This window comes from Hevea brasiliensis, chromosome 2 (genome assembly GCF_030052815.1).
Source record: "Hevea brasiliensis isolate MT/VB/25A 57/8 chromosome 2, ASM3005281v1, whole genome shotgun sequence".
Lineage (NCBI taxonomy): Eukaryota > Viridiplantae > Streptophyta > Magnoliopsida > Malpighiales > Euphorbiaceae > Hevea > Hevea brasiliensis.
The window spans coordinates 115,367,239-115,379,229 of NC_079494.1; the positions used below are offsets into that span (position 1 = coordinate 115,367,239).

General features: G+C 36.7%; 1 non-coding gene across 1 annotated transcript; it reads left to right on the forward strand.

Moving 5' to 3' along the window:
- The first annotated feature begins 10,638 nt into the window (after positions 1-10,638).
- On the forward strand, positions 10,639-10,745 carry LOC131178214 (small nucleolar RNA R71). The gene has a single exon (XR_009147347.1). It is a non-coding gene; the product is annotated as a small nucleolar RNA R71 (small nucleolar RNA).
- The last annotated feature ends 1,246 nt before the right edge of the window (positions 10,746-11,991 follow it).

Here is an 11,991-nt window from a genome sequence, read left to right on the forward strand (position 1 = left end):
GGTTCACAGACAGTTGGCAGAGGAAGAGGTAGAGGTAGAGGCACTACTTCAGGCAGTCAGGGCACAATTGGTCAGTCAGGACAAGGAAGTGCTTCAACCAGAATTTATACAATGAGACAGCGAGAAGAGGCTGAGACTTCTGACGTGGTAGCTGGTATATTCTCTATCTCTGATCAAGAAGTATTTGTATTGTTTGATCCGGGTTCAACTCATTCATATGTTAGTGCTAGCATAGTTAGTTCACTTGCTGTTCCATGTGTGCAAATGGGTTTTGAAGTGCTAGTAACTAGTCCGTTAGGACAAGAGGTCCGGGTCAACAGAATTTATAGAGACTGTCCTTTGGTGATCCAAGGACATGTTTTCCTGTTAGACTTGATTGAAATGCCCTTCAGAGAGTATGATATCATCTTGGGCATGGATTGGTTAGCCAGACATTATGCCATGATTGACTGTAGACTGAAGACAGTCACTTTTGGTCTCCCTTTATACGGTGATGTGGTAATACACGGGGAGAGGCATTTACTGCCATCAAACATCATTTCGGCTGCACTAGCCAGAAGAATGATCAGAAAGGGGTGTGAAGCATACTTGGCACGTGTGATAGACACCCAAGTGGGGAGTCCAGTACTAAGGGACATCCCTACTGTATGTGACTTTTCGGATGTATTTCCTGATGAATTGCCAGGATTACCTCCAGAAAGAGAGGTGCAGTTTGAGATTAATGTTATGCCTGGTGTGGACCCAATCTCCATAACACCATATAGAATGGCACCTGCAGAATTAAAAGAGTTAAAAGTACAGTTGCAGGAGTTGCTTGACAAGGGCTTTATCCGCCCTAGTGTGTCACCTTGGGGAGCGCCAGTGTTGTTTGTAAAGAAGAAGGATGGCACTCTCCGGTTATGCATTGATTATCGGCAGTTGAATAAGGTGACAATAAAGAACAGATATCCATTGCCCTGTATTGATGACTTGTTTGATCAGTTGAGGGGTGCAGCTGTGTTCTCCAAAATTGACTTGAGATCGGGTTATTATCAGCTGAAAGTACAAAAGCAGAGTATTGCTAAAACTGCCTTCAGAACCCGCTATGGCCATTATGAGTTTTTGGTTATGCCATTCGGGTTAACTAATGCTCCGGCTGCTTTTATGGATCTGATGAACACTATCTTCAGACCATACCTCGACCAGTTTGTTGTGGTATTTATAGATGATATATTGGTCTATTCGAGGAATGCAGAAGAGCATGATAGACATCTGCAGATTGTACTGCAGACTTTGAGAGAGAAACAACTATATGCCAAATTGTCGAAGTGTGAATTTTGGCTGAAAGAAATATCCTTCTTGGGGCATGTAGTATCAGAAGAGGGCATCAAGGTAGATCCAAATAAGATTGAAGTCGCCCCAATTGGAGGCCACCCGAAATGTCACGTAAATTGTAGTTTTCTGGTTTAGCCGATACTACCGTAAATTTGTGAAGGGATTCTCCATGTTGGCATCTCCATTGACCAAGCTGCTTAGAAAAGATGTAAAATTTCAGTGGACGGACAAATGCCAGCAGAGTTTTGATGAATTAAAGAGATGTTTGACTAAAGCTCCAGTCCTGACTTTACCTACTCCGGGTAAAGAATATATAGTATATAGTGATGCTTCTCACAATGGGTTAGGCTGTGTATTGATGCAAGATCGAAATGTCATTGCCTATGCATCACGCCAGCTAAAACCGCATGAGAGGAATTATCCAACACATGATTTGGAGCTTGCAGCTATTGTGTTTGCTCTTAAGATCTGGAGACACTATTTGTATGGGGAAAAATGTTACATCTATACAGATCATAAGAGTTTGAAGTATTTGGGCACCCAGAAAGAGCTGAATTTGAGACAGAGGAGATGGTTAGAGTTGATAAAAGACTACGATTGTCTGATAGACTATCAGCCAGGGAAAGCTAATGTTGTGGCTGATGCCTTAAGTCGCAAGACTATGACAAGTCTACGGGTTACTCCTTTGTCTTTGGTACATGTGTTAAGATCATTGCATGCCAGCTTAGAGATTAATGATGATGGGCGGATACAGGTTGCATGGCATGTACAAACCGGTGTTGATTGATCATATTAGAATGGCTGCTCTGAATGATCAGATGTATCAGAAGTTGATGGAAGAAGTCCGACAGGTCAAGAAACCAGAGTTCTCAATCAGAGATGATGGTTTACTATTACACGAGCGAGAATGTGTGTTCCTAATAATGTTGATTTGAGGCGATTATTTTGAAGGAAGCACATGAATCTCCTTTGCCATGCACCACAGTGGCACAAAAATGTATAGAGGGCTAAAGGAGCATTACTGGTGGATGGGTATGAAACGAGATGTGGCAGAGTTTGTATCCAAATGCCTAACTTGTCAGCAAGTGAAGGCAGAGCATCAAGTACCTACTGGGTTGTTACATCCACTACCAGTACCAGAATGGAAATGGGAGAGAATAACGATGGATTTTGTGATGGGACTTCCGAGGGCACAGAAGAGTCATGATGCAGTTTGGGTCATTATTGACAAACTGACTAAATCTGTTCATTTTCTGCCAGTTCGGATGGACTACAGTTTAGAAAGATTGGCCAAGTTATACATCGATGAGATTGTGAGACTGCATGGAGTGCCAATATCCATCGTGTCGCATGCAGATCCTAGGTTCACTTCTAGATTCAGGGTAGTCTTGAGAGCCCTAGGAACTAGATTGAACTTCAAGATCGCATTCCATCCACGCATGCATGGCCACCGAGAGGGTAATTCAGATCTTGGAGGACATGCTACGGGCTTGTGTGATTGAGTTTGAGGGCAGTTGGGATACACACTTGCCTTTGATTGAGTTTGCTTACAACAACAGCTACCAATCAAGCATTGGGATGCCTCCATATGAAGCTTTGTATGGCAGGAAATGTAGAACCCCATTGTGTTGGGATGACGTGGGTGAAAGAAAGATGATTAGACCCGAAATCGTTCAGCAAACTGAAGAGAAAATCAGGGTGATTAGAGGTCGACTTAAGAATGCATCAGACCGTCAGAAGTCCTACATTGATTTGAAAAGAAGGGATATTCAGTATGCAGTGGGTGAGAAAGTTTTCCTCAAGGTTTCTCCTTGGAAGAGAATTATGAGATTTGGCAGAAAGGGGAAACTGAGTCCTCGTTTCATTGGGCCATATGAGGTTCTGGAAAGAGTGGGTCCTTTGGCATATCGGTTGGCATTACCTCCAGAGTTGGAAAAGATACATAATGTCTTCCATGTGTCTATGTTGAGGAGGTATCGATCAGACTCATCTCATGTACTACCAGTAGAGGAAATTGAAGTAAATCCAGACCTCACATATGAAGAAGAACCCATAGAGATTCTGGCTTATGAGGTGAAGCAGCTACGAAACAAGCAGATAACGTTGGTAAAAGTGCTGTGGAACCATCATTCGGGCCAGGAGGCTACTTGGGAACGAGAGGAGGACATGAGGAGACAGCACCCACAGCTGTTCAGAGATTGATACCAGGTAAAATTTTGAGACGAAATTTATTTTAAGGGGGGGAGAATTGTAACACCCCTGTTTACATAGCCTGGTAGATTTCACTATTCCGGTGACCGGTATCGGTCCGGACAGTTAAGGGGATTAGAACCACACTTAAGACAACTAGATAAGCCACAAATACAAATAATTAGTAATGTTCAATTAGTTAAGTATAAATAAGAAAAACAGAACAAAAGAACTTAAACGAGCCGAGAGTTACAGCAATGGGTGACCTTCTCGGGAATGACTGCGAAGTCATTTTAAACTCAAATTTCGAACCGTAAAAAGTGACGCTGCAATCCTTAGTACCCTTATAAACACAGTGGAAAAGAGAAAATCACGAAAAAGATCTGTTAAGCCAGTCAAATAATTAGGTCAGGGAGCCGAAAGAAATATGGAATTAATTGCAAACCGGGTTGAACCGGCGAAGGGCAATTTGGTCAATTGACCCCGAGAGCTGACTCCTGACCTAACTGTCAAATAAAATCGGAGAAAAGAAAACTTCAGGATCGAGAATTAAATTAAAGAACTAATAAAAAAAAGAGAAAATGGAAAAGTTAAAAAAGTGTAGGAAGATGACATCATGCATGATGCCATAAGTCATATAATTAATAAATTAATTAAATGGATTTTTAAGTCTTCCATAAGGATAAAAACAAAAGAAAAGAAAAGAAAAAAAAGAGTAAAAAGCCTCATCTTCCTCCCATTTACGTTTCTCTCTCCCTCACCATTGTAAACCTCCATTAAAGCTTGCTTCAAGCTTTGAAACCACCATTAAACCCCAAATCCTCCCATACTTGCTTCATAAAAACTTGATTTAATCACTTGAGAGGAAGATTGGTCATCAAAGGATTGAAGAAAATTGAGAGAAAGTGAAAGTTCAAAGACACCTAACAAGGTAAGTAATGCAAACTTCAAGTTTTTAGTTTAATTAGTGTATGTATAGCATCAAAGCATAGAAATAAACTTAAAATAAAAAAAATATGTGTGAGGGACTAAAGTGAAATTCGTCCAGCATGTGTATAGGGGTATATTTGCATGGTTTGATAGATTTAAATACATATGTGAGCTTGTTTGAGATGAAGAAACATGTATGTATGCATGGAATTAATCAAATGCAACAATTTAGTGTGGTTAGGGTTTGGAGGCCTAGGGTTTTGAGGCAAATATTGGAGAAATGCATAAATGATGACTTTGACCTAATGTTAGATGAAAAATGATCAAAAATGATAAAAAATGACCAAAAGAGATGTGTGGAAATTGTGAGAATGGAAGTTAAATTCGTAGGGCAAATTGTCATGCTACTGGCAGCATGACCAAGCCAATTTTGAAGGACCAAAACGGAAATTTTACAAGTCCAATTGATATGCCACCAATTGGGGATGAAAATAGACATAAAATAGCACAATTTTCATTAAGGAACCATGGCCAAAAACTGACCAAAACTTAGTGAACCAATTGACTAAAGTGAAATGAGAGCAGGCTGCCACTGCACAAACTGACCAAATGAACAGTAATTGTTCATTTGGTCATAACTCGAGCTAGGAAGGTCAAAATGACCTGAAATTTTACCAGTAATTAGATAAGATATAGATCTAAAACTTTCATGAAGAACACCAACCCAAATTATGCATTAACCTAATCAAATGATTGAGCAAAGTTGAGTTACTGAACCTGCAAAACTGCAGATTTCCATTTGAGCAGTAAAGTTCCAATGGCTATAACTCTCTCTAGAAAACTCCGATTTAGGCGATTCTTGAACCGATGGAAACCTAAGACATAGTAAAACATTTTGTATGAAGGAAATTAGACCAAATTATGGACTTAACTTGATCAAATTATTAAATGAAGTTGGATAAAAAAATCTGCCAGATTGTAGTATGAACAGTGCACGTGAACAGTAATTGTATTTCGGCTATAACTTGAGCTACAAAACTCCAATTGGGGTGATCCAAAAATGAGAATACACTTAAGATAATAAGGAACATTTTCTATGAAGGAAGTTTTGCCAAATTCCAACAGTAAAAGGGCCAATGAAACAGTGCAACTTAGGACTCCAAAACCGAAAATTTGCAATTTTGCCTAAAAGACCTAAGTTTTGAGAAAATGACCAAAACCAACAAGTTTAGTGACCAAAATGTGGTATGTAGGTGAATTTGGAATTCCCATACCTATTAAGCCTTAGAAAGTCAACAATTTGACTTGAATAGTATAGTGAATAGTAACCCGAAACACAAAAATTTTGAGAACGTCGAATTTAACACGTTAGAACTAGGTAAATATGAAGTTAAATTATTTTGGATTTATGTTAAGTTCTAGTACTGAAACATTGTAAAATTGTGTGTTTCAGTTGAAAAGAATACAGGGAAAAAACCCGAGGAACCGAGTCAAGGCCAAGAGGCGACTCGCTTGAGGTTTGTGCACAACGTATACTTTTTATAATTATCTTCTGCATACTGTTTTGAACAATGTGAAATATTGAATTATGACATTCTTATGATGTTTGATTTAAATTGTGAAAGTTATTGTGTATATTTGAAATGACAATGTTTAGCAAATTATTAAGATAAGTTTTGAAACCACAGTGTCATGACCATATATTTGAACACCTCACTAGCACGACTAGTGGGGGTAATTAGTTTCGAATTTTGATTCCTTCTCTGGAGAAGTGTTGAGGTGTGCCAGTAGAAGAGGATGTGAATGGATATCCATATATTTGAGCTAGCTAGCCTTGTGATGTGATTTCTCTTTAGCCTCTGGCTATTGAGATTCTATTTGTTTCGAATGGCATGATCTAACTGTGGGTTTTATGAAATGTGTTTTGATACTTCGAAATGAACGTGGTTTGCATTAAAATCTCATAATTCATATTTTGTGTTTAATGCTCATGTTTAGTCAAATTTTTGAATAAATGTGATTTTATTTTTGCATAAAGATTATTTTAGTATGTTGTGCACCACTGAGTCCTAGTACTCGTGATAGCTTTATTCTTTGCAGATATGAAGATTAGAGGAGCAGCAGACTGAGCTGCTAAAGATTGAGGATCATTCAGCCTAAAGTCTTCGGGTATAATTTATAACCTAATTGTAAATATTTCTTTTGATGTATATATTGCACATAAATGTATGGACATGTACAAATGGGTCTTGAGCAGTTGTATAAAATTTGTATAAAGTTGTAATATATATATTGTAGTTTGAAATTCTCTTAATGTAAATTTTGTAATGATCTATTTAAATTGTTTTGTTTCTAATAAAATATGAATGAAATGGGTTGCTAGTATTTTGATGATCATTGGACAGTGAATTTGAAATTTGAAAGTTGATAAATGTGTTGAGAATTGATTGAGATTGAGTATGAAACTGAAGCAGTTGTTGAGGAAAATTTTTAGAAGTGCTTTTTACAGGTATTTGAAGAACTGTTTTCTCAAAATACAGACAGAACTCTGTCAAAATTTTTATAAAATTTGTGGAAAAATAAAATGGGCCAAAATTTTCAACTAGCCTTCCACTTAATTACATGTTTTAAATACTTATTAGAAATGCTCACCACTTATCAAAAATAAGAAAATTGTTTTAAAATCCCTTGTAGGGTACTTAATGAGTTATCGGTAGGTGAAGTTCGGTAGTTCATTAGGTATTCTACGGGATCATGTTATGTCTTACAGAGGATTAAGGTGTGACACCAACTGTCTCACCAAAGAAGTTAAATCAGAAATTTGTTTCTCAAGGTTAGATGTACTTACCTCATTAACCTTCATAGGTGTGTGATCCATTCTCATTCCAAACTGTTGAGAATTTGCTGCCATGTTAGCAATTAGCCTCTTTGCCTCTTCTGGTGTTTTCTCAACCAAAGCTCCTCCACTAGCAGCATATATCATACTGCGATCCATTGGTAGAAGTGTGACACCACTTACCCGTCTACAGTATATCCGAGTAAGATTTATCACACAGTGTACCGAAATACTCTATTTTATCTTAATCATTTTTATTCTTCCTTAATTTATTTTTATCATAGTTTTGAAAATAATTTGTGAAATATAATTCATTTAAGTCATTTATTGAAATTATAATTTATTTAAGGTTCCGAAAATTTTATAGAAAATCCGGCAGAGTACTGGCTAAAAATGGAGAAAACAGTTCTTCAGAACCTGTGAAAAACACTTCCAATAATCATTTCCAATCATTCTCAAACTTCAATAATCATCAAAATCTCAATATTTTTCAACAACATTCCTATTTCTCAATCATTCATTTCTCATGGTATTCATATATAAGCAATAAATAAATACTCAATTTTCCATTCATAAACACAATTTCCACTATTTACATTAACATCAAAATACATTACATAAGTCTCAACTACACAAGAGAAAATGAAAGTTAGTTACAAAATACCAAAATGAAACCTAGTGTCCTACCAATGCACTGAAGATGGTGAGGTGACACGGACACTATGTAGAGCTGCAGGAGGTCTCACCCATTCTGTGGTCTACTGGGCTCTCGATCAGTATCTCCAGAACCTATGCGTGGCAAAAGCAACGCGCTAAGCAATAATGCTTAGTGGTGCCAATAATAAAATAAAAAGAAATAACAAAAAATAAATATGCAGTGAATGTATTGATGTCTCATTGCAAATAAATTTTCGATGAGTATTTGTAGTCGTACTTATTTTGTACTGGTTATATTCATTATTTCATTAAATTTATCCACTTTCATTTTTGGTTGCCCAAGTAACCTAAACTGGACGACTGGATAAACGGGTAAACTGGCACTGGGTATCAAGTACGTCGGGCCGTCACACCATCGGTCACATATGTGTCTCCCGGTATGCAACAAAACAGCTAATAAGCTGTAATAACATTAGGCACAAGGCCAAGTATCAATATAATGTCAGAATGGCTAAAAGCCATGAAATCACAGAATGGTATAATGCCATGTGCGATCGCTAATCAACCCTATTGGCATGCCAAGCTATCCAAACCAATCTTGTTAGGTATACTAGGGCATTTTACACTTTTGAGTTTTACAATTTTTGAATTTCAAGTTTTGGTGTTACTATTCACTTCATTAGTCAACCAAAATGTTGACTTTTGCATAGACAATAGGTATATTAGTTTTAATACTCCCAACTTACCATATTTTACGTTAAGAATTTGTTGGTATTGGTTGCTAATACCATTTCTAAGCTTAAAGTTAATTGAGCAGAATTTTCAGTTTTCATACCTTAATTTTACTGTTCCATTAGTTATTTTTGCAGTGAGAATTTGGCAAAATGATCAACATGAAAGTTGTTCCTTATTTTGTCTAGTTGAATTTTCTTTTTCGAATCACTCCATTTGGAGTTTTGTAGCTCAAGTAATGGTCTAAAAACCACAACTGGCCGGATTGGAATTTTTCTGGACTGACCATATCTACAGTGCAATGAACAGTGACTGCAACTTACTTGTTGGATAGGTTCTGGTCATAATTTGGGTTAGGTTTCTTCATGAAAGTTGTTGGTCTATATCTCAACTTGTTGCTGGTAAAATTTCAGGTCAATTGGAACATTCTACACTGAGTTATGGCCAAATGAACTAGGTCATTCTGCAAAAACAGACTGTAGGTCACCCGGATTGGGGCAAGCTTTTGGTCCACTTGGTTTAGTTTTATGGGCATGGTTTCTTCACCAAAGTTGTGCCATTATGTGTCTAGTTTTATGTCCAATTAGCCTTGCATCAATTAAACCTCTACAGTTCAAGTTATGGCTGCCCAAACCTACTGGACTCATGTCCAATTCTGTAGGTCACCTAGGGCAGCCACACTAAACCTAAATCCCATCACTAAACACACTTCATTTCTTGTTTACCAATAACCAAATGGTCACTAATTGACCATTAAAATGTTCCTACACCTTTGTAGGATTAAAACCTTAATTTGGTCAAAACCCTAAATTCTCAATTCCTCTATTCTTCCATTAACTTACAATATAAGGTGCTAAGTGTTAATTTCATATCAAAGGACAGCTTATATACTCTTTTAATCTAAAAAAAAATCATCAAAACTCTCATAAGTTTATGGCTGCCAAAAATGGTAAAAATTCATCATGCAACTTTTGTTTAATTTCACTTAATTTTCACACTTAATTCTTACTCCACATATGATATACATAAAATTTCTAGAAGGAATTGGCACTAACCTCTTTTGGGAGATAACTTGAGCTTATAAATCTCCTTAATTTCTTCTTCTAATTGCTGCCTAGAGATGGTTTAAGGTGTAAGGAAGAGGTTTAGTGAAGAAAGTTTAGGGTTTTATGGTGAAAAGGTAAGGTTTGGCATGAGAGAAAGAGAGAAGCTCTTCAATGGTGGAGGGAGAAGATGGCTGCCCGAATTTGGAAAGAACAATCTGGTTTCTTTTTATTTTTTTTATCCTTATTTATTAAGTTTTTATCCTCTTAAAATGTTTGTCAAGCTCCCATTGGTTGGCACTTTAATTTATTGTAAATTTTAATTTAAACTTTATGACATCATGGCTTATGTCATAGGTCTAATTTTTATTTTAAATTTCTTTTCTTTTCTACTTATTTCTAATTTAATTTTTAGCAATATTTATTCACATTTTATGTCATAATAATTATTTACTTAACTGGACAAGTTGGCCAAAAATCAGCTCTGAAGACGAAATGATCAAAATGCCCTCCGTTTGGCTTAACAGACTAAAATTGTCTGTACCAATTGAAAAAATTTTTTAAACCTTTTCTTGGCATTCTAATATCATAGAAACCTCAATGAATCTTCTCTGGAGTCCCAAAAATTATTTTATGAATTTTTCTCCAGGTCTAGGGCTCCTAGTTGCGAGAATCGCAACTTCCTACTAGGTTACCCATCGCTTGGGCACCGGCTCATTTAACTTGGTTGTATTTTATTTCTAAAATTTTTCCTAAATTTTTTTTATTAATATTTGAGTTAATTATGGTTCCTCACTTTAGTTTAAATATTTTTCCAGACGTTCTAGCTGTCCGGACCGACACTGATCACTGGAACAGTAGAATGTACGGAATTGCTACAGGGAGGGTGTTACAAGAAGTCCTTCATAAAAATATTCAATCAACAGCTGCTCACTTATTTGATGATGGGGACAGCTTGCACACAGCTTCTTAAATCATTCCTAATACTCATACAAGCTCTCTCCATTGTACTACCAGATGCCATAAATTTCTTTTCTTATGTTAGCAGCACGGGAAACAAAAAAATACTTCTCCAAAAATATCTGCTTCATCCCATTCCATGAGTTGACAGATCCGGAAGGAAGGTAATACAACCAATCCTTAGTTGTGCCCTCCAGTGAGAAAGGAAAAGCTCGAAGCTTGATTTGATCCTCTGAAACTCCTTGAGGTTTCATGCTGGAACACACAACATGAAATTCTTTTAAGTGCTTATGCGGATCCTCACCTGCAAGACCATGAAACTTAGGTAACAAATGGATTAGTCCAGATTTCAACTCAAAAGCAACATTTAAAGCAGGGCATTGGATACACAAAGGTTGTTGGTTTAGATCAGAAGCAGCCAACTCTTTCAAGGTTCTAGCAGCCATGGTTTCGTTTTCGGAATTTGACTCTGAATCCGAATCCGAACTTAACTCCTTTGGAGATTGGACTCCTTCAGATGTACTCAGAATCAGTCTACCTTGCTTAGCCAATTTTCTCAACTGTTTAGCTGTTTTTTTCTACTTCTGGATCAAAAATCAACTCACCAGATTGAGAAGTTCTTGTTATAAACAAAAATAAATCAAAGTAAAAACAGAAAAATGCCTTAAAACCCTAGAAAACAATGGAATTTGGCCTCAAGACGGTGGGGCCAAGGAATCCTATGGATTGATTGGTTTTGATCAAAGCGTCGTTTCCTTCAAAATAGGTATGGGCCGCCCTCCAAATTCAACCAAAATTCTTAATGAACAGTAACAATGAACAGTAACACCGTAATTATTATTATTATTATTTTCAAAAACCTAAAAATAGCACAAACATAATTAATAACAAAATATCTAACACCAAAAACATGAAATCAAATAAACTTCAGTCCCCAGCAACGGCGCCAAAATTTTTTATGGGTGTCGAATCCACCAGAAATTAAATTAACTGAAATTACCAACTATAAAATATTTTCAGTAGCAAATGGTAAATTCAGGTCGAACCCTAGAGACTAAATTATTGGATTTCCGTGCACTTGTATAATAGGAAACGAAAGAGACAAAGATTGGGGGGTTTTGTAACACAAAATTAGAAGAAATCAAAAATTCAAGAACTAAATATGAAAATCTTAATTTAAACAAACTTCAGTCCAAGGTAATTCACATTCCAATGCATTGATTTGACCATAGACAAAAGAAATATAATTATCTCTTATTGAATACTTAACGTAGATTTACCAAACAGCGAGGTAAACCCCTGACTTCCCTATACTCATCAATTCGAGCC